The sequence below is a fragment of the Schistocerca americana genome, chromosome 1, assembly GCF_021461395.2.
Source record: "Schistocerca americana isolate TAMUIC-IGC-003095 chromosome 1, iqSchAmer2.1, whole genome shotgun sequence".
NCBI classification, from domain to species: Eukaryota; Metazoa; Arthropoda; class Insecta; order Orthoptera; family Acrididae; genus Schistocerca; species Schistocerca americana.
This window is the reverse complement of record NC_060119.1, coordinates 168,896,909-168,921,187: the sequence shown is the minus strand read 5'-3', so window position 1 is coordinate 168,921,187 and position 24,279 is coordinate 168,896,909. Positions and strand designations below refer to the sequence as shown.

The 24,279-nt window shown below is 46.5% G+C and overlaps 1 protein-coding gene and 1 pseudogene across 1 annotated transcript in view; one reads left to right on the top strand and one right to left on the bottom strand.

Annotated features, from left to right (window-relative positions):
* LOC124622619 (calcium-activated potassium channel slowpoke-like) overlaps positions 1-24,279 on the top strand; it is a 490,591-nt gene that overhangs the window by 128,984 nt on the left and 337,328 nt on the right. The gene's annotated exons all lie outside the window — the stretch shown is intronic.
* Positions 7,782-7,899, bottom strand: LOC124556159 (annotated as a pseudogene).

The following is a 24,279-nucleotide window of genomic DNA, read 5'->3' as shown; positions in this document are numbered from 1 at the left end:
CGTCGATTAATCATTGGATGTCACCCAAGGAACAAGACCGTCAAGGATATTTCAACCTTTGTAAAGCTGTCCAAGTCTAATGTCGGTGAAGTGATTGTGAAGTAGAGATGCGAAGGAGCGACCACGCCAAGGCTAGGCTGATCTTGTGTACTTACGGACGCGGACCGTGGAGCATTGCTGAGGAGGACAGTAAAAAGTCGCATGGAATCAGAGGAAGGAATCTGTTGTGTCTAGACAAGACAGCCTAGACACAATGAGAGGAAGCCGAAAGGCACGCGCTTAAACTCACGCAGGCTGGCGTGAGGTCTGAAACAGGATACGTAATGAATGCTATGAAGAAAAGTACGTAGCTTCTGGAATACTTAACTTTAATCCATAATTGTAGAACATCGCTCTCAATGATACATGCTTCATATAATAAATATCAATTGAATACGGCGCCTTGCTAGGTCGTAGCAAATTTAGCTGAAGGCTATGCAAACTATCGTCTCGGCAAATGAGAGCGTATTTGTCAGTGAACCATTGCTATGAACGTCGGCTGTACAACTAGGGCGAGTGCCAGGACGTCTCTCTAGACCTGCCGTGTGGTGGCGCTCGGTCTGCAATTACTGACAGTGGCGACACGCGGGTCCGACGTATACTAATGGACCGCGGCCGATTTAAAAGCTACCACATAGCAAGTGTGGTGTCTGGCGGTGACACCACATTCCTCCCCCGCAAATCGGCGAACGGTTGTGTTATAAGGCTTCCGCCCGCCGTGTGGAGGACCCCATGTTGACGTATGCGACGAGGTGGGGAGCCTAACAACAGGCGAGGCTATGCCACCCGCACCCGGCCATTCGGTCCGAGGGGAGCTAGGAAACGCCTGAAAACCTAGTCCAGGGTGCACGCCAGCATGCGGTGTATGCGCCCGTAGAGAGACAGGAGGGGCCGAAGGGTCGACCTCCATCGCGTCGGGGTACCCGACGGGCGAAGACGACATCTGGTCCGGAGCGGGCAAGAGGTCCATGTCGGAGGACAGCTGGCCACGGGAAGCGATCGGCGGCGCATGACCCAAGGAGGCGCCCGGCGGCTGCAGCGACGCGTCCACTGCGGGCGTCGCCGGCGGGAGAACAGGCGGCGGCGGCGGCGGCGGCGCGTCGCCATGGGGCAAAATGGAAGGCAGCGTCGGTAACACCTGGGGCTGAGGCGAGCCAGTAGATGGGTCCCTAGGGCGCTGACCGGACGGCACCGTCGCTGAAAGCAGACGGGGAGCGGCAGAACCCGTGCGACGACAGAGGCGCAGCTGATTGAGATGCCGACGCACCTCACCAGAGGCCCCCAAAACCAAATACATAGCGCGGCCGAGGCAGCGAAGAATGCGCCCTGCGATCCAACGCCGTGAACCTCGATAGTTGCGATAGTATACAACGTCGCCTGGAACAAAAGCAGGTGTCTGCCGCTGCACAGGAACCTGATGCAGCGGATGCAGCAAAGACATCAAGGTTCGATGAGGGCGACCGTGGAGCAACTCAGCCGGCGAGCGACCATCTCGGGGCTGAGAGCGATACGAAGACAAAAAGAGCAATAACGCGTCCTCCCGAGAATGCGACTCTTTCAACTTCAACATCTGTGACTTGAAAGTCCGGACCAAACTTTCAGCAGCACCGTTTGACTGAGGCGAAAACAGCGTGGATGTCAGATGTTGAATACCATTGGCCTTGCAGAATGACTGAAATTCTGCGGACATGAATTGTGGGCCATTGTCGGAAACAATAGTCTGCGGAAGGCCTTCAATGCAAAAGATAGCGGATAACGCTTGGATGGTGGCAGAAGACGTCGTGAAAGACATCCTGACAACAAAAGGAAAATTACTGAAGGAATCGACAACAACCAACCATCGAGCATTCCAGAATGGACCAGCAAAATCGATGTGTAAGCGTTGCCAAGGGGAAGTGGCTTTCGGCCATGCAAAGAATTTCCGCGGTGGTGCGGATTGTTGTTCGGCACACGCCATGCAAGAAGAGCACATATTCGTAATCGCAGCATCGATTCCGAACCAAGTACAGTGCTGACGAGCAAGTTGTTTCGTGCGCACTATACCCCAATGTCCTTGGTGGAGAAGCTGTAAGACAGAGGACTGTAACGAACGTGGAACCACGACTCTGGACTGATCATTATCAGAACGCAAGAACAAAACACCATGTCGTACAAAAAGTCTCTCCTTGTGAGCAAAAAATCGGCGAACCAACGGATCCTCGATCCGCGATTTCGACAAGGGCCATTGCGTAGCAACAAAACGCAAAATGGTAGCAAGGGTAGGGTCAGCAGCTGTGGCTGTAGCTACACGACGAAAATCAATCGGAAACGAGTCGACCACGTCATCGGTTTCCGCATCAATGAACATGCAAGCAAGTTCGGAGGAATCGAATGCTCTATCCTCAGCAACAGGCAAACGGGACAACGCATCGGCTTTTCCGTGCGAAGCAGCGGACCGATACAAGATATCGTAGCGGTACTGCGAGAGGAAAATAGACCAGCGAATGAATGTCTGCGCTGTACGTGGAGGTACAGGCTTGTTCGGATGAAAAAGCGATGTCAAAGGTTTGTAGTCTGTGATGATGGTAAAGTGACGACCATACAAGAAATCATGGAACTTAGTAACACCAAACACGAGAGCCAAAGCTTCTTTCCCTATCTGTGAATAATATCGTTGCGCAGACGAAAGAAATTTGGACGCAAAGGCAATAGGGCGATCATGCGATCCATTTTTGTGCGCAAGCACAGCACCGATCCCGAAATCCGATGCATCTACCATCAACAAAAGGGGTTTCCAGGGATCGAATGGCGTAAGGCAAGTATTTGAAAGCAACGCCGATTTCTACTGGCGAAAGGCGCGTTTGCATTCCGTCGTCCAGACAAACGGAGCACCTTTACGGCGTAAGCGATGAAGCGGAGCTGAAATGGAAGAGGCATGCTGGATATATCTGTTATAGTAATTTATTTTTCCCAGCACACTCTGTAGCTGCTTCAAATTCTGCGGCGAAGGCAAGTCCTGTATGGCACGAAGGTGCTCTGGACTCGGATGTATGCCTTGTGCATTGATTACATGTCCCAAATATGGTAAGTCACGAGCAAAAAACACACATTTGTCCTTCTGCAAGTGAAGACCATTTTGTCGCAAGACCTGAAATAATGTTCTGAGATTTGCTAAATGTTCTTCTTCTGTCTTTCCGGAGATCACAATATCGTCCAGATAGTTTGCTGCAGTAGGGACCGAGGCACAAACAGTTTGTAGATATTGCTGAAACAATGCAGGGGCGGATGCACACCCGAATGGCAGTCTTTTGAACCGATACAAACCAAGATACGTGTTAACCACCAAGACGCGCTGAGAGTCGTCGTCCACAGGTATTTGCAAGTACGCATCTGCCAGGTCCAACTTCGAAAAATATTTACCTGGGCACAGTTTGTCAAAAAGATCTTCCAGGCGGAGTAAAGGATAAGTTGCAATCACTAATTGCGGATTCACTGTTGCCTTGAAGTCCACACAAAGTCTCAATTTTCCGGAAGGTTTTGACAAAAGTACTAAGGGTGATGCCCAGAGAGAAGCCTGCACACGTTCAATCACACCTTGTGATTCCAAATCGTTTAATGTTCTTGCGACCTCATCACGCAATGCGTGAGGAACATTGCGCGCTCAGAAAAATTTCGGTTGCGCATTTACTTTCAGTTGCAAATGTGCTTTATAGTTCTGAGCGCAACCTAGGCCTGGTGCAAAAATGTCTGCAAATTCCTCACATAGACGAGAAACACTGTCTGAAGACACAGTCTGGTTCACTGAGAGGACCTGATTTACTATAGACAAGTTAAACAATTGAAATAAATCTAAACCAAACAAGTTGACAGCAGAAGAAGAACGAAGGACGTAAAATGACACAAGTTTTGTTTGTCCCTTGTATGTTGCAAGAAGGCTGCACTGTCCTAACACAGGAAGAGTCTGACCTGGATGTGTAGTTAACTTAACATGTGCGGCACGCAACGGAGGTGTGCCCAGTTGTTTGTACGTGTCTTTATTGATCAATGAAACTGCAGCTCCGGTATCGAGCTGGAATGGGATCACGTTGCCATCAAAGTCCAAATCTACAAAGCGTTTATTGTCCTGCTGACGACAAGAGCGACTGTCTCGTGCAACGTGAACAGACACTGGTACAGAATCACTTGCTAATTGACGCGATTTCCGGCGACGTCGACGCACAATTTTTGTGGGACGCACACAGTCACTTTTAGAGAGAGTGGCACTGGGCGGAGTGGAATTAACTACATGAATTTCCATGGGCGAAGGTTCACGAGCCTGAGTATTCTTGGTTCGATTCCGGCGCGAAGCAAAGGGCCTGGAATGGTTGCTAGTGTCCGTTCTGAGCTTTTTCTGGCAAACACTTTGAACATGTCCTTTTTTATTACAGAAAAAGCAAATAGCTTGGCGTGACGGGCAATTGTCACGCGAATGTCTAGTAGCACACCACGGGCATGATTTCACTGCATTTGCTTGCTGCCGTGGGACACGTGGTTGATAGCTGGGCAGCAGCTGCGCGGACGAGCGTGAGGGCTGTTTACTGTTCCGTGCAGCTTGCCCGGCGGGCCGGTTAACGTGACACACAGCCGGCGAAGGTTCAAACGATTCCTGAGCAAAGTCAAGTGTGTCTTGCCTATCCAATATGTTTATCACTTGTTGAAGGGAGGGATTGACTAGTTTCAAAATTTGCTGCCGTATACGAACATCAGAAACGTTCTGTGCACTTGCATCACGCACCAAAGTATCTGAATAAGGGAGTCCACATTCACACTCAAAAGCACAATACCTAGTAAGGCCTTGCAAAGTTGCAACCCACTCCCAATTAGTTTGACCGGCCGTACGTTTTGTACGAAAGAACGTATACCTTTTTGCAACTACATTGACTGATTCCTTGAAATATGCATCTAATGCAGACAAAATTTCGTCGTAGGGCAGAGTTGCAACGTCGCGTCGGGGAAACAATTTCGCTATCACACGGTATGTGTGCACGCCGACACACGATAATAAGTGAGGCTGCCGCTCAGTACCTTGAATTCTGTAGGCGGCGAGATGGAATCCAAATTGGTGTGACCACTCCGTCCAGCTTTCCATTGCCGCATCAAATTGACGAAAAGGTGGTGCAACTGCGTGTTGTGGCTGCGGTAGCGGTGGAGCGGCGGCGGCCGCATCATTTTGCATTGCACGTTGACCCTGGACGAGCTGTCCAAGGGCATCCAGTAACGCCTGAGTCTGCTGATTCTGCAAGCGATAAAATTCGGACAGTACATCTGGAGATTGTGGCGAAGCCATGACACAAGTAAATTAGGGCAATACGAACGCTAAATCCGCTTTTGAGACTCGTCGCCAAAAATGTTGTGTCTAGACAAGACAGCCTAGACACAATGAGAGGAAGCCGAAAGGCACGCGCTTAAACTCACGCAGGCTGGCGTGAGGTCTGAAACAGGATACGTAATGAATGCTATAAAGAAAAGTACGTAGCTTCTGGAATACTTAACTTTAATCCATAATTGTAGAACATCGCTCTTGATGATACATGCTTCATATAATAAATATCAATTGAATACGGCGCCTTGCTAGGTCGTAGCAAATGTAGCTGAAGGCTATGCAAACTATCGTCTCGGCAAATGAGAGCGTATTTGTCAGTGAACCATTGCTATGAACGTCGGCTGTGCAACTGGGGCGAGTGCCAGGACGTCTCTCTAGACCTGCCGTGTGGTGGCGCTCGGTCTGCAATTACTGACAGTGGCGACACGCGGGTCCGACGTATACTAATGGACCGCGGTCGATTTAAAAGCTACCACCTAGCAAGTTTGGTGTCTGGCGGTGACACCACAGAATCACTCATCAGTTTCAGGGTGCTACAGTAGGCCAACCAGCTTATTTTTTCTGTGTAGGGGGCTAAAAAGATGGGGTACAATAGTCCAATGGGGTGCAATAGTCAAGCCACGCTTGAGGTGGTGTAAACAGCGATCCCATAGGATAGTATATAACTGGCAACAAGTAATATGCATTGATGACTCACGCTATACCCTGTGGTAATCCAATGGAAGGGTTGGGGCTTGTCGAATGGCTGAAGAAAGCTATCTGTCATCGTGTATAGTGGCAACAGGTGAAGTACAGAACAGAATTCGTTAATGGTAGTGTTTTTCAGCTTAGAATGTGGTCCCTTCACTGCGCGCAAGAAAACGCTAAATTCGGAAGGATACGAACAAATTTTAGCGCGTTGTGTTTTGTGTCACAGGACGGTATTGTGAGGCAACATATCCAGAGTCCCGACCAGAATCTAATGGGACACCTTTGGCATGAGGTAGATCGTCTCCTTCGCTCCAGACCCTAGAGTCCGACATCATTACCATCTCTGGTTTCGACTCATTGGGAAGAACAGGTTGCCAATTCTGCACAGATATTCGGACATCTCAGTGCAAGTGACCCCATCAGAGAGACGGTGAGAGAGAACCACCTCTTTTGGGTAGAGTGGATAGCAATGTGCGGCTGTTTGCAGATGATAGTGTGGTGTACGGGAAGGTGTCGTCATGGAGTGACTGTAGAAGGATACAAGATGACTTGGACAGGATTTGTGATTGGTGTAAAGAATGGCAGCTATCTCTAAATATAAATAAATGTAAATTAATGCAGATGAATAGGAAAAAGAATCCTGCGATGTTTGAATACTCCATTAGTAGTGTAGCGCTTGACACAGTCACGTCGATTAAATATTTGGGCGTAACATTGCAGAGCGATATGAAGTGGGACAAGCATGTAATGGCAGTTGTGGGGAAGGCGGATAGTCGTCTTCGGTTGATTGGTAGAATTTTGGGAAGATGTGGTTCATCTGTAAAGGAGACCGTTTATAAAACACTAATACGACCTATTCTTGAGTACTGCTCGAGCGTTTGGGATCCCTATCAGGTCGGATTGAGGGAGGACATAGAAGCAATTCAGAGGCGGGCTGCTAGATTTGTTACTGGTTGGTTTGATCATCACGCGAGTCTTAACGAAATGCTTCAGGAACTCGGGTGGGAGTCTCTAGAGGAAAGGAGGCGTTCTTTTCGTGAATCGCTACTGAGGAAATTTAGAGAACCAGCATTTTAGGCTGATTGCAGTACAATTTTACTGCCGCCAACTTACATTTCACGGAAAGACCACAAAGATAAGATAAGAGAGATTAGGGCTCGTACAGAGGCATATAGGCAGCCATTTTTCCCTCGTTCTGTTTGGGAGTGGAACAGGGAGAGAAGATGCTAGGCCGGCCGAAGTGGCCGTGCGGTTAAAGGCGCTGCAGTCTGGAACCGCAAGACCGCTACGGTCGCAGGTTCGAATCCTGCCTCGGGCATGGATGTTTGTGATGTCCTTAGGTTAGTTAGGTTTAACTAGTTCTAAGTTCTAGGGGACTAATGACCTCAGCAGTTGAGTCCCATAGTGCTCAGAGCCATTTGAACCATCTGAAGTTGCTAGTTGTGGTACGAGGTACCCTCCGCCATGCACCGTATGGTGGATTGCGGAGTATGTATGTAGATGTAGTAGATGGACCTCCCTCCGAACAGCACTTGGAAGGTCCATCGGCACCGACAGACAGCCGTGTCATCCTCAATCGATAAGCGGATATGGAGAGGCATATTGTCGTCTCACCTCTCTCCTGGCCGTTCTCAGTTTTGGTGACCGGAACCGCTACTTCTCAATCAATTAGCTCCTCAATTGGCCTGACAAGGGCTGAGTGCATCCCACTGGCCAACAGCGCTCGGCTGGCCGCGCGGTCACCCATCGAAGTAGTAGCCGAGCCCGACAGCGCTTAACTTCGGTGATCTGACGGGAAACAGTGTTCCCGCTGCGGAAAGACTCTTGGCACCCAGTCTAGATGAAGCCATCATAAAGGCGGAGTGTGTCACGCCCCATATTAATTTCCACTAATAAGTGCCCAAAGACTTTTCATCAGATAATGTAGCACGCAATTTTCTATAGACCTTGTAATTTTCGAGATGTTTGTTCTCCGAATGTTTACTGATAAATTCGGAGATTGATGCACTTAAAAATATAAACGCTTTCACTATCTTTTTTATCGCGTGGATGGGGTGTAGGGACGGGGAGTGGGAGGTGCGGCAGCTTCGACACCCTGACCCTGATTACCCAACCCCCCTCCTCTGGATCCACGCCAGTGGACCTGAGACGGCGCGGCAGCGTGCTGGACGCAGAGCGAGCGCACAGTGGTCCGGACTGTGTTTCCACTTCACGGCCGCTGAGCACAGCACAGCGCAGCGCGGCGCCAGAGTCGCACATCGACCGGCCCGCCGACCTTTGCGCGGGCGCCCAGCCCCGTATCTGCCAGCAGCCCGCTCTTTGTGTCCTGTCAGGGGCACTGGACCAGAGCGCATTACGGCCACTCCTTCCCTCCCTGAGGTCAGCTTCCTCTCCGTCCCGCGACCTGTCACAGGTGAAACGGCTCGGTTCTAATCGAAAACGATTTCCTGTCAGAAACTCCGCAGTTCTTAGTACCTAACGGGAAGTTATCTAGTGAATCGCTAGTTGAATAGGAACCTCTATTCGGCGATCAACAATGACATGTGTTCTGAAATTATACGAACTATTGGGTTGGTGCATAAGTTAGTAGCGTTTTTCCATAAATTCAAAAACACATATAACAAAGCCTTTAGTCATCAATTATACGCTACTGGCCATTAAAATTGCTACACCACGAAGATGACGTGCTACAGACGCGAAAGTTAACTGACAGGAAGAAGATGATGTGATATGCAAATCATTAGCTTTTCAGATCATTCACACAAGGTTGGCGCCGGTGGCAACACCTTCAACGTGCTGACATGAGGAAAGTTTCCAACAGATTTCTCATACACAAACAGCAGTTGACCGGCGTTGCCTGTTGAAACGTCGTTGTGATGCCTCGTGTAAGGAGGAGAAATGAGTACCATCACGTTTCCGCCTTTGATAAAGGTCGGATTGTAGCCAATCGCGATTGCGGTTTATCGTATCGCGACATTGCTGCTCGCGTTGGTCGAGATCCAAAGACTGTTAGCAGAATATGGAATCGGTGGGTTCAGGAGGGTAATACGGGACGCCGTGTTGGATCCCAACGGCCTCGTATCACTGGCAGTCGAGATGACAGGCATCTTATCCGCATGTCTGTGACGGACCGTGCAGCCTTGTCTCGATCCCTGAGTCAACAGGTGGAGGCGTTTGCAAGACAACAACCATCTGCATGAACAGTTCGACGACGCTTGTAGCAGCAGCTACTATCAGCTCGGAGACCGTGGCTGCGGTTACCCTTGACGTTGCAACACAGACAGGAGCGCCTGCGATGGTGTACTCAACGACGAACCTGGGTGCTCGAATGGCAAAACGTCATTTTTTCGGATGAATCCAGGTTCTGTTTACAGCATCGTGATGGTCGCATTCGTGTTTGGCGACATCGCGGGGAACGTACATTGTAAGCGTGTATTCGTCATCGCCATACTGGCATATCACCCGGCGTGATGGTATGGGGTGCCACTGGTTACACGTCTCGGTCACCTCTTGTTCGCATTGACAGCACTTTGAACAGTGGACGTTACATTTCAGATGTGTTACGACCCGTGGCTCTACCCTTCATTCGATCCCTGCGAAACCCTACATTTCAGCAGGATAATACACGGCCGCATGTTGTAGGTCCTGTAGGGGCCTTTCTCGATACAGAAAATGTTCGACTGCTGCCCTGACCAGCACATTCTCCAGATCTGTCACCAATTGAAAACGTCTCGTCAATGGTGGCCGAGCAACTGGCCAATCCGTGTTGAAGCTGCATGGGCAGCTGTACCTGTACACGCCATCCAAGCTCTGTTTGACTCGATGCTCAGGCGTATCAAGGCCGTTATTACGGCTAGAAGTGGTTGTTCTGGGTACTGATTTCTCAGGATCTATGTACCCAAATTGCGTGAAAATGTAATCACATGTCAGTTCTAGTATAATATTTTTGTCCAATGAATACCCGTTTATTATCTACAATTCTTCTTGGTGTAGCAATTTTAATGACCAGCAGTGTATATTCTCCGTCACTATTCACAACAGTCTGTTAACACTGGGGTAACTTCTCAATTCCGCGATTGTAGAAATCACGTGGTTTTGTGGCGAAGAGCCGGACGTGGTGGCCGAGCGGTTCTAGGCGCTTCAATCCGGAACCGCGCGACTGCTACAGTCGCAGGTTCGAATGCTGTGTAGGGCATGGATGTGTCTGATGTCCTTAGGTTAGTTATGTTTAAGTTATAGGGACTGATGGCCTCAGATGTTAAGTCCCATAGTGCTCAGAGCCATTTGAGCCATTTTTGTGGCGAAGAACCCATTGGGCCATGTTCGGAACACATTCTCATCGGGGAAGGAAGTTCCTTGAAGGTTGTTCGATAGAGAGGGGAAGAGGTGAATATCTGCGGGCGCACGAGCAATGAATAAGATGGGTTCGGGATGACTTCCCAACCCAAGTACTGTATAGCGTCTTTTCTCAGTCTATCAGAATGCGTGCGGGCATTATTGTGACGTATCATCACTTTCCACAGTCTTACTGGTCGTTGTTCTTGGACTGCGAATGAGAGACGTCTCAGTTGTTGACGGTAAATGCCAGCAGTGATGGTCACATCTCGGGGAAGCAATTCGTGGTACACCACATTGTCGCTGTTTTTCCAGATGCATCACATTCTTTTGTAGACGCGAGCAGGTCTTTGTACGGAGCGTTTCAGCTTTGTTTAGGCTCAGAAACCCATTTCTTTTCCTTATGTTACCATAAAGACACCATTTCACATCACCACTAACGATGCAGGATAAGAAGGGTCGGTGTTGTTAGCGAGCCAATTGACGACGAAGATGGTTCAAATGGCTATGAGCACTGTGGATGTTAAATTCTGTGGTCATCAGTCCCCTAGAACTTAGAACTACTTAAACCTAACTAACCTAAGGACAGCACACACATCCATGCCCGAGGCAGGATTCGAACCTGCGACCGTAGCGGTCGCGCAGTTCCAGACTGTAGCGCCTAGAACCGCTCGGCCACAGCCGCCGTCAATTGACGACGAGCATGCAGAGATGCACATGGGGCCGCCCGCTGATTTTTGTCGTTTTGGTTTTGAGTATGCGGCACTCAAACTTTTTCTAACTTTCCCATTGCGTGCAAATGTTGCACGATGTTGGAATGATCACAGTTCATCTCATTTGTCAGTCCTCGAGCACACTTAAGTGGCTCATTGTGGATTATTGCGATTAAACGATATTCATGAAACCCCGAAGGTCTTCGTGAACGCTGAGAGTCACTAAAGTCAAAACGATCCTCCTCAAAAGGAGAAAACCATTTTCTTGTCGTGTTCCGTCCGATGGCATTATCCCAATGCACGGCGCAAACGTTCCTCGTTACCTCCGCCGCTGTCACCCCTGTGTTAAAATCAGACGGACTAATGCGTCGGAAATGTTACGGTTTTTCACTTTGGCACTCCATTTTATAGCTTCCAGAGCACCACTCACTATCTTCAAATGACAAAATGACAAAATGTAGACTCGGGCAGTAACAGAGAACTACAAATAAAAAATTACAATCGAAAATAAACCCATAGTAAGCGGAATACCAAATGCAAAAGAAAACCTCTACCAACCCAATATTAAGGAAAAAGCCTGAGAGGCCCTCTTATGTTGTTTTTAGACGAACAGTCTGGTAAAGTAATCAGAAGAAACAGCTATGTACAGAATGATTCACACAAGATATCTGCGTGGTACAGACAGTGGCAGTTGACACTACAGTAAAGAGTGTGAAGTCCCTTACATGAGCACTGAAAAATTTCTGATAAATTTTGGTTGCACGATAAATCACGCATTTGAAGGTTGTTGATTAAAATAAATGCCTACACACTTCTTTAAAAAAGAAACAGCTTAAATGGAAATCATTAAACTGAAATGCTGTGGGGGAGGCCAACAGACGATTGCGTATTTTAGGTACAATACTTAGAAAATGAGGCATTTTTCGTTGTGGCGAATCTGTTCACAAAATTTCAGTCGGCAGCTGTTTTCTTTGAATGCCAATATATATTGTTGATTCACTTCTGCTTAGGGAAGAATTACCATCGTGATAAAATGAGAGAAATCAGAGCTTGGACGGCAAGATTCAGGTGTCCATTTTACCTCCTGATATTCTAGAGTGGGAAGATAGGGTCAAAGTTCGAAATTGGTTGTGTGAACCCTCTGCCAAACCCTTAAGTGTGAGTTGGTGGGTAATCCTGTAGCAGTAGATAAACTCACCCTGCTACATAAATCATTCTTTCACGCGGCAGTGTTTTATTATGTAACTGTACTTTGTAGAACGCTATGGTGGCTGCGCTACTTGCCTGTGACGTCCAGCACTGGTACGAACATACTTACTTATAAACGGAACTAATCTGACAGAAGAGCCGTAGGTTCACATCAGACGAACACTTCATTATGCTCACAATTACGTGATACTGATGAGAGTCTAGAATTCGAAATAGATTCCCCACAACGAAAAATGAGTTCTTTTCTTTTTTTTCTTTTTTAATGATTGTCACCGCATCTCGCTTATCATATCCGTGACGCACTCACTCTCTACTATTTCGTGATAATTCAGAACGAGCTGACGTCCTTTGAACTTTCTCGATGTCATCCGTCAGTCCTATATGGTAAGCATTCCGGCAGTAGTCCAGAAGAAGACGAACAGCAGATGTGCATGGAGTCTCTCTAGCAGATTTGTTGCATCTTGTAAGTATTAGACCAATACTACGCAGTCTGGCGGAGGGGATATTGTTACTTTTTATTCATTTTTTTCATTATTGCTGCAGCAATTACGAAATAGGTAATCTGAAAGGAGCAGAGAAAGGTGAAAAAACAAGAAATCCCAAACTTTTGCCAGTAGCGTGGTAATGGTTTCGCAGAAATATCCAGGAAACGTAGATTATTTTTTATTAATATTAGAGTCGGAATATAGTCGCTAAAGTTTTCATTGACATTTGGCATCGCAGTGGCGTTGCAGCACGCCCGACGTTATTTAAACTGGTTTTCTGCCGACATGAAATGTAAAATGATGCAGGAAGGCTGAGAACTTTCCTGTGTGAAGAGACGATGGCCAGTTTGGAACAATGCAATTGTTAATGTAAGCAACTTTGCACTGCAGTGAGTCAAGGCACAAACAAATGAATTAAACTGGAATGCCATCCGCCAATGAAGTATGTAACTATATCAGTACGCAATACTGTAAATATTGAAAATATCCTATGTTTGTCTGTGCTTTTCTGCGGCGAATGTAACGCGCTACCTATATTAATTTCCGAATATTAAATTTTTCATTTTTCCTGTTACTTTCTTGGTCTCTAGTAGAACACAACATCGACATTATAACGACATAAGCGATTAATGCTTCTTTGACCATGAAATATAGAAAGCTTTTTTACCATATTAACAATATTGTGCCAGCCGCAGTGGCCGAGTGGTTCTAGGCGTTCTAGGCGCTTCAGTCTGGAACCGCGCGACCGCTACGGTCGCAGGTTCGAATCCTGCCTCAGGCATGGATGTGTGTGATGCCCTTAGGTTAGTTAGGTTCAAGTAGTTCTAATTTCTAGGGGACTGATGACCTCACATGTTAAGTCCCGTAGTGCTCAAAGCCATCTGAACCATTTGAATAATATTGTCACTGTGTCACGTGTGATTAGTGTGTCCGTAGGACTAATTATATGTGGGAGAAGCTTTTTTACGACGTCGACGACGATGATGATAAATCGTGAGCCAACGGACTAAACCAGCGCGGCGTACAGGCGGATATTTAGAGCCTGTCCGCTGACGTCTCAAATAACTCGACAGTCAAGTATAACTGTTTTCTACGTGCAGAATTAATAATGGCACCTCGTTACAAAAGCAAAATTAAAATTATACGCTTTTCCCAATTACTGTAGGGACTTGCCTTGTGATCAGTTCCATCCTGTCTACGGCGTAGCGCCGGCCGGGTTGGTCGAGCGGTTCTAGGCGCTTCAGTCTGTAACCGCGCGACCGCTACGGTCGCAGGTTCGAATCCTGCCTCAGACATGGATGTGTGAGATATCCTTAGGTTAGTTAGGTTTAAGTAGTTCTAAGTTCTAGGGGACTGATGACCTCAGATGTTAAGTCCCGTAGTGCTCAGAGCCATTCGAACTATTTTTCTGCCCCGTAGCAGTTCGGATCGATGTTTACCTAGGTGTTTCTCTTTTCACCGTCTACCTCGGTAAATTGCTGAAACAAAAACGCGGAAATAATACGCAGCGTTGTTAATATACACTGTCGTTACATTGACACTTGTATCGTATTTGACATTTTTGTGATTTCCGTTGATCCTAAATTGTACGTACTGCTATAGAAGCCATACGCGGTCATAATTCGTTTAGTTATTATTGTAACACTACAGAACTAAAAGGTGATATGACGCCGTGTAAATATGTCGTAGTTCAGTTTACCGCTCTGGGAATGAGCAAAATGATTTGAATATATCCTTTTACTTTATTTTTCTCACATGGGACGTCCCCCCCCCCCCCCCCCTCCATCAATGAACCATGGACCTTGCCGTTGGTGGGGAGGCTTGCGTGCCTCAGCGATACAGATAGCTGTACCGTAGGTGCAACCACAACGGAGGGGTATCTGTTGAGAGGCCAGACAAACGTGTGGTTCCTGAAGAGGGGCAGCAGCCTTTTCAGTAGTTGCAAGGGCAACAGTCTGGATGATTGACTGATCTGACCTTGTGACACTAACCAAAACGGCCTTGCTGTGCTGGTACTGCGAACGGCTGAAAGCAAGGGGAAACTACGGCCGTAATTTTTCCTGAGGGCATGCAGCTTTACTGTATGGTTAAATGATGATGGCGTCCTCTTGGGTAAAATATTCCGGAGGTAAAATAGTCCCCCATTCGGATCTCCGGGCGGGGACTACTCAAGAGGATGTCGTTATCAGGAGAAAGAAAACTGGCGTTCTACGGATCGGAGCGTGGAATGGCAGATCCCTTAATCGGGCAGGTAGGTTAGAAAATTTAAAAAGGGAAATGGATAGGTTAAAGTTGGATATAGTGGGAATTAGTGAAGTTCGGTGGCAGGAGGAACAAGACTTCTGGTCAGGTGACTACAGGGTTATAAACACAAAATCAAATAGGGGTAATGCAGTAGTAGGTTTAATAATGAACAGGAAAGTAGGAATGCGAGTAAACTACTACAAACAGCATAGTGAACGCATTATTGTGGCAGAGACAGATACGAAGCCCACGCCTACTACAGTAATACAAGTTTATATGCCAACTAGCTGTGCAGATGACGAAGAAATTGAAGAAATTGTATGATGAAATAAAGAAATTATTCAGATAGTGAAGGGTGACGAAAATTTAATAATCATGGGTGACTGGAATTCGGTAGTAGGAAAAGGGAGAGAAGGAAATGTAGTAGGTGAATATGGATTGGGGCTAAGAAATGAAAGAGGAAGCCTCCTGGTAGAATTTTGCACAGAGCATAACTTAATCATAGCTAACACTTGGTTCAAGAATCACAAAAAAAGGTTGTATACATGGAAGAATCCTGGAGATACTAAAAGGTATCAGATAGATTATATAATGATAAGACAGAGATTTAGGAACCAGGTTTTAAATTGTAAGACATTTCCAGGAGCAGATGTGGACTCTGACCACAATCTATTGGTTATGATCTGTAGATTAAAACTGAAGAAACTGCAAAAAGATGGGAATTTAAGGAGATGGGACCTGGATAAACTGACTAAACCAGAGGTTGTACGGAGTTTCAGGGAGAGCATAAGGGAACAATTGACACGAATGGGGGAAAGAAATACAATAGAAGAAGAATGGGTAGCTCTGAGGGATGAAGTAGTGAAGGCAGCAGAGGATCAAGTAGGTAAAAAGACGAGGGCTAGTAGAAATCCTTGTGTAACAGAAGATATATTGAATTTAATTGATGAAAGGTGAAAATATAAAAACGCAGTGAGTGAAGCAGGCAAAAAGGAATACAAACGTCTCAAAAATGAGATCGACAGGAAGTGCAAAATAGCTAAGCAGGGATGGCTAGAGGACAAATGTAGGGATGTAGAGACGCATATCACTAGGGGTAAGATAGATACTGCCTACAGGAAAATTAAAGAGACATTTGGAGATAAGAGAACCACTTGCACGAACATCAAGACCTTAGATGGAAACCCAGTTCTAAGCAAAGAAGGGAAAGCAGAAAGGTGGAAGGAGTATACAGCGGGTCTATACAAGGGCGATGTACTTGAGGACAATATTATGGAAATGGAAGAAGATGTAGATGAAGATGAAATGGGAGATACGATACTGCGTGAAGAGTTTGACAGAGCACTGAAAGACCTGAGTCGAAACAAGGCCCCCGGAGTAGACAACATTCCATTAGAACTACTGACGGCCTTGGGAGAGCCAGTCCTGACAAAGCTCTACCATCTGGTGAGCAAGATGTATGAAACAGGCGAAACACCCTCAGACTTCAAGAAGAATATAATAATTCCAATCCCAAAGAAAGCAGTTGTGGACAGATGTGAAAATTACCGAACTATGAGTTTAATAAGTCACAGCTGGAAAATACTAACGCGAATTCTTTACAGACGAATGGAAAAACTAGTAGAAGCCGACCTCGGGGAAGATCAGTTTGGATTCCGTAGAAATGTTGGAACACGTGAGGCAATACTGACCCTACGACTTATCTTAGAAGCTAGATTAAGGAAGGACAAACCTACGTTTCTAGCATTTGTAGACTTAGAGAAAGCTTTTGACAATGTTGACTGGAATACGCTCTTTTAAATTCTGAAGGTAGCAGGGGTAAAATACAGGGAGCGAAAGGCTATTTACAATTGGTACAGAAACCAGATGGCAGTTATAAGAGTCGAGGGGCACGAAAGGGAAGCAGTGGTTGGGAAGGGAGTGAGACAGGGTTGTAGCCTCTCCCCGATGTTATTCAATCTGTATATTGAGCAAGCAGTGAAGGAAACAAAAGAAAAATTCGGAGTAGGTATTAAAATCCATGGAGAAGAAGTAAAAACTTTGAGGTCCGCCGATGACATTGTAATTCTGTCAGACACAGCAAAGGACTTGGAAGAGCAGTTGAACGGAATGGATAGTGTCTTGAAAGGAGGGTATAAGATGAACATCAACAAAAGCAAAACGAGGATAATGGAATGTAGTCGAATTAAGTCGGGTGATGCTGAGGGAATTAGATTAGGAAATGAGACACTTAAAGTAGTAAATGATTTTTGCTATTTGGGGAGCAAAATAACTGATGATGGTCGAAGTAGAGAGGATATAAAATGTAGACTGGCAATGGCAAGGAAAGCGTTTCTGAAGAAGAGAAATTTGTTAACATCGAGTATAGATTTAAGTGTCAGGAAGTCATTTTTGAAAGTATTTGTATGGAGTGTAGCCATGTATGGAAGTGAAACATGGACGATAAATAGTTTAGACAAGAAGAGAATAGAAGCTTTTGAAATGTGGTGCTACAGAAGAATGCTGAAGATTAGGTGGGTAGATCACATAACCAATGAGGAGGTATTGAATAGGATTGGGGAGAAGAGAAGTTTGTGGCACAATTTGACTAGAAGAAGGGATCGGTTGGTAGGACACGTTCTGAGGCATCAAGGGATCACCAATTTAGTATTGGAGGGCAGCGTGGAGGGTAGAAATCGTAGAGGGAGACCAAGAGATGAATGCACTAAGCAGATTCAGAAGGATGTAGGCTGCGGTAGGTACTGGGAGATGAAGAAGCTTGCACGGGATAGAGTAGCATGGAGAGCTGCATCAAACCAGTCTCAGGACTGAAGACCACAACAACAACATCATGGGAAGCAGAATCTGGAAGTAAAAAGTCTGATCACCTGCGACGCATGTTATTTTAATTCGTCTACAAAAACATCAAATTAGAATACATTGCTAAATTTAGGTAGGAAATGAGTGTATTTGTAGCTGCTTCAGTAACAAATACTACATTGAATTTTTAGAAAAGTAAGTATGTGATTACTTGGATCTTCTCAAGAAAAAAGAGCATTGGAAACGGGTGCAGTAAACGAAAAACTTTACGTTGCATTGGTATAACGGAAGTCAGTATTAGAAAGTTGTTTTATGAAGTATCACCAGTGATTGAAAAATTGCTTCATTCATTCGACTGAACGCTGCCGCAGTTATAGCTGTCATAAACGTGGAGGGTCAGCTGTAAACATTATAAAGACGTCGTCATAATCACCAGTTTTAGCCTTGGCGGAATGCACTATTTCCAGGCTGGTTAAGAGTCATTTGTTATCTATGGTCATTGTAAGATTACCCAACGCTTCTACTTTATCTTTGCGAAGTCTGAGAGCTTCTCAGCACACGGTCTTCAAAGTCCGAGAGGCGTTGCTGAGACTAGACTTACTAACATATTAGTCGCCTATCGTCTTGCTACTCTCCTTTTTATTCCGCATTTCTTTAAAAATTTAGAGCATTTGTGTTGCAAAAGACGAAGAATAGGTATCTGTCCAATGTTCAAGGCACACGGGGTTCAATGGTGGTTTCTGAACTGGGTATTTCTCAACCGGTTTTCATATGAAATTATTGATAACGGAGCATCTTTTAATCTTTGGTGGTGCACTACGAAACGCGGTGGAGGGGCACACTTAACACGTACAAACAATTGTTCCCAGCACGACATGCTTTTGTAACTAAAGGCAATGGCCGCAATGAAGAAACAGTTCCCTAACGAAGCTACGTCTACTGTGTTGCATCCGTTACGGCTGGCTGCGTGACGCAGGTGGGGTTATCTGCAACTGGAGGAAATGAGAGGGCGTTATCGTTTTCCCCACCGCTGCACGCACGTGTTAATCTTAGCCGCCGTGTCCGGACCACTTTCGTATCGTTTCTTGTTGACATCATAACAATCGGCTGTCCCCTTTGTTTTGGAAACAGTCACGTGTTCCACATCATTAAGAATATATTCTGTTTTCAGAACGAAGATTAATGATCCAGACACATACACCGTCCGTCCAAAAAGTTTCTACTCTGATTTCATTCTTGGCGTGTAAGTGACGTCACCACAGTACCTTTGGTGGCAGCGTGAACTAACGTCTGCAGAGAATAGATGTACCGCACATTCGACCAGTCAGTCGTGGGCAGGCAGTGTTAAGTAGTGTACATGCAACCTTAGTGTGTCAGCGTTAGAGAAACATCTCTAAAGCAAGTGCTAAACACATTCCTGAGTGTGTTTCGAAGCAGATAAAAGTGTGTGCAACGTTTGTCCCTTACACCTTCACTCCTGAAAAAAAGAGACTCGTTGACACCTGCAGCGATCTAATTGAAATGCAAAACACGGACAATTCCGTTCTGGAAAATGTCATCACGGGTGGTGAGACCTGGTATCGTCAATACCAACTTACCGCAAAACGACGAAGTCCGGAAGTTCACATGAAGGGTCAGCGCATTGACGATATAACAGACATTCAAGCCAATATGACACGCGAGGTGAACAACATTCCAAAGAACAGCTTTCCTGGTAGTTTCACATGGGGTTATGAACATTCTGTGCGTTCAACTCAAGTGGGGGAGGGGGGACTGTGTAGAACACCTGCAATATTAAACTCATCGTCTCAATTTTTCTCAACAGTGACTGGGGTGCTTATCATGTCATCGGAAATTCACGCAGGAGAACATAAGAGGATACGAAACGTGGACTAACATAAATCTCGCGAAGTACATTGCGCAACAGAATTAAAGGATTACTGTTTCTATACCTGGTAATTGTCGCCAACTGCGACGCAGGAGTTTGAAATTTAGCTCAAAGGTGGTTACAACCTTCCTCTGAAATGGTGCAATAGCGTGGATTCCTGTGACCTCATCCTCGGACTCGACTACGCCTCAAGCAGCAAATTGTTGGCGCATGCGACAAAAAAAGGCCAGAGTTCAGAAGTTCGTGTTATGTGTAAGGTGGGATAAGGCTGTCACATTGGTACCAGATTACACCACAATTCTGTCGAACGCTCTCGTGAACGTGACAATCCCTCTTACCTCATTTCACCCCTTCGTTGTTACCTCTACGATGGGAGATAGAACGACTACGCCGCCCGGGGTAGCCGCGCGGATTTGGGCGCCTTGCCACGGTTCGCGCGGTTAACCCCCATCGGAGGTTCGACTCTTCCCTCGGGCATGTGTGTGTGTGTTCTCCTTAGCGTTAGTTAGTTTAAGTTAGATTAAGTAGTGTGTAAGCATAGTGGCCGATGACCTCAGCTGTTTGGTCTTCCAGGAACTTACCACAAATAAATAAATAAATCAGAATCACGACGTCCAGCATTGACATCACGCGGTTTTCTTATCGGTGTCCGGGGAAAACATTTCAGGCACACTGCCACTCGGAGTCTTCACGAAGAGGAAGCCTGAGGAGATGGCGTAATGAACGTCAATGAAACCACACCTTCCCTAGGGGGCGTTCATTTTCACATACAGGATGTCAGAAAAGTCTTCCCCTGATTACCTAAATTGATAACTCAGGCTAGAAGTAAGATACAAATATGAAACTGGTGTCTAATTGTTTACAAACTATCAAAGTTTTTTTCAAACATCAGTAAACTTCCACACAAGCACCCTTGGTAGCCCGTAGCACATCTAGGCGATATTCAATTTCCGTCCACACATTAGCCAACATCAGTGGAGGGATCGATTCAACGACTGTGGTTATCCGTTGCCGCAGGGTTTCAAGATCCGGTACACGTGTTCGGTAGACCTCGTCCTTGACACAACCCCATAAAAAGAAGTATAATGGGGTTATGTCAGGAGAGCGTGGAGGCCAAACCGTTTGCCCATCACGACCAATCCATCGCCCATATCGAGATAGGCACGGACTTCCAAGCCCCAATGAGGCGGTGCACCGTCTTGCTGAAACAAGACATCTGGGTGATACTGAAGCAGGTGAGGAACAGCATACAGTTGCAACATGTCCAGATACACTGCAGATGTGATGGTAGCCACAGCGAAGTAGAATGGCCCGATAATTCGATCGTGCAATAGCGCGCACCAAACATTCACCTTTGGACTGCCTCTGGTGCACTCCATGACCTCGCCAGGGGGTTGTGAACCCCAAATGCGCACATTGTGGCGATTCACTACTCCACTGACAAAAAAGATCGCTTCATCGGAAAAGGCAATTCGTCTGAGATAACCATCATCGTCCGCAATACGTGATAGCATTTCGACCACAAAGTCATATCGACGTGTACTGTCATTGGGCAACAAGGCCTGAACGAAACAATAAACGTTTGTGTAAAATGTCATGGAGAGAGCTTCTTGGCATCTGTAATTCACGCGAGGCCCAGCGCACCGATTTTTTCGGACTTCGCAGAAAAGACTGCCTTACAGCTTCCACCCTGTCTGCTGAGGTTTTTGGTCGGCCAGACCTCGGAAGGTCAGCTACCGATCCTGTATTCTTGAACTTCTCATACCAGGCTTTAATGCTCTTGACATCAGGTGGATTCCTTCCAAATGTTGTCTGGAAGTGTCTCTGCACTGTGGTTGGTGATCATGTCTCATGGTACCACAGTACACACTGTGCCTTCTCCTGATTAGTTGACATGGCTTCTTGGGCACTGCACCTCATCCACTACTTACGTACTGCGAACCTAAAACAGAAAAAAAACTTTGATAGTTTTAAACAGTTCGACACAAGTTTCATATTTGTATCTTCCTTCTAGCCTTTGTTACCAATTTATGTAATCAGGGAAAGACTTTTCGGACACCCTGTACTTCGCGCTCGGAAACGATACTCTGAAGTATAGTGTACGACAGGTAGACATCCTTGACAAATCTTGCTACTGTTGACACCCCTTGTCGATTAAACTTCGAGCGGAAGTATATCTACTATTTATTTCTCGCGCAAGTTCAAATGCATAGGCTTATTGAGGGGCATGAATAAATATCTGAAAGAGTGAAGCGTATGGTTTGTTGTGTTTATACTGAAGTGTACCTAAATCCAATCTTCCACTCTACAACGAACTATCGCCTGATCTGGAGCTCTCTGATAGACGGAAACAATGAAACGGTCCGAGGCCTGAATCCAGATTCTTGCCTGGCGCAGGCAGTGGTTTCAGCTACTGAAGTATGCAGACACAGCTCACAACCTGTCGTCAAGGCTTCAGTTCTGCTTTCAGTAGGAGTGGTTTCGGGTTCGCGCCCTCATCCAACGCACAGATTTAATCTGCTAGCAAGTTCCTGCACCTGAATCATTTGACGGCACAGATCGCTTATAGTACCAGAAGTTTCTTGAGATCCAAAATAAATCTACAAAAGAATTTCCTTTTGTTGCATAAAAATTTGTCAGTCATTCGTACGATACAGTGCAATGATGAAGAGCGATACAACGGTAAGCTACTAGCGAGATGCCCAGGCTTCGCTCGGATTGCTCTAAGCGTCTACGGCCGGACGAGTTGGCTATCTTAGCTATAATCAAATTACATTGCTATGCAAAACTCATGGATGAGGTAGGTAATGTAACATACTAACTCGGTGTAAATGACAGAAAGTGTTGAAGTATGTTGACAGAGGTCTCCCAGTTGTGCACAGAAGGATGGACGTCACATCATGTGAGATTAGCGTCACTATACCGCCAAATGGGTCTGGCCCCACAACGAGAGGCGTCTGAATGAGCTGGAAAAGACAGTGTATGTCAATCAGCGAGCAGCTACGGTGGACTGTGGCGGTGTTCTTCAATACAAAATGGCCTGAATCCTTCATCTGGATGACTTCACACGGGGAAAGATAATCAGGAAACTGGAAGAACGACGAAGCGTGACGAGTGTAGCCCTTGGGTGTGGTATGGTTCACAGCATTGTTGCCGGCCGCTTTGGCCGAGCGGTTCTACGCGCTTTAGTCCGGAACCACGCGGCTGCTACGGTCGCAGGTTCGAATCCTGCCTCGGGCATGGATATGTGTGACGTCCTTATGTTAAGTCCCATAGTGCTTAGAGCCATTTGAACAGCGTTGTTTCACGTTGCTGGGGAGAGTTCCGAACAATAGGCAGTGTTGCCCGAGGAAAGGTGGTGGTCGCCCACGGTCAACTTCTGCAGCAGATGACTGCTACATGGTGTAGCAGGCAAGAAGGGATCCACGTGGCACAGTGGGTGCCAATGAAACCACATTCAAGAGGACTCCAAGGCACGCAGTGTCACGCTATGCAGTGGGACGGCGACTGGAAATACGCGAACACTTTACCCGACGACCAGTACATTGTGTTTTGTTGACAACGGTGCGTCGGTGCACCGTTAGCGCTGGTGACAGGAGCTTAAGGACTCGACCAGTGGGGAGTGGGCTCGCGTGCTCTACTCGGAGGAAAAGAGATTACGTTTGAGTAGTGATTCTGGACTTACCCTCATTGCACCCATTGTCGAATATTGTAGTTCTGTTGCTCCAGGATTTATGGTGTAGGTAGGCATAATGTTCCATAGGCGCACTGACTTCCAAATCGTTGAGGACGGTACATTCACCGCTCAGAGTCATTGTGTTACCGAAGGTGCATTCGGTCCTGTCTTCATTTTCGTGGAGTAACGTAGAAGGAGCTCTTGGAATGAGAATATATTCGGCGAATAGCCTGGCGTGTCCCCCCCCCCCCCCCACCCCCCGATTTAAATGTCATCGGACACGTGCGGGATGCGTTCGGGAGACGTATTACAGCATGTCTACAGGCACTAATGACCGTCTAGGCGTTGTCAATCGCTCTGGTGGAGGAATGGAGCGCCCTACCGCAACAACTCGTTTCCAAACTCACGGCCAACGCGGAGCACGTCGCATGCTCTGCAGTCCGTCGTGATCACGTAGCATGTCAGGAACCTCACCTGGCCTTTTTGAATGACCATCATAAATGGCGGTGACTTCAGGTAGTTATTGTCTTTGAATAAAAGTGCCATTTCTGTTCGTCTAATTGCGTATTGCTTTCAGTTACCTACTGTACTGTACAGTACTGTAGCAGTTATGGCCCAAGTTTCATCGAGCTACTGTAAGTTATATGGCAGTGACACATCAGGCGAAAGTTTCTCTCGTGCATAAGCGTTGCTCACCGGTTATAGTGCTTTGTAGGTGTCTAACTCATTTCAGGAAAGATTCCGAGACTCTACCTTTAGCTGGGCACTAGTACGTCTCATCGATAATCACAACCACAAAACTGGAATAGAGTTTCAATTCCGGAATGAGATTTTCACTCTGCAGCGGAGAGTGCGCTGAT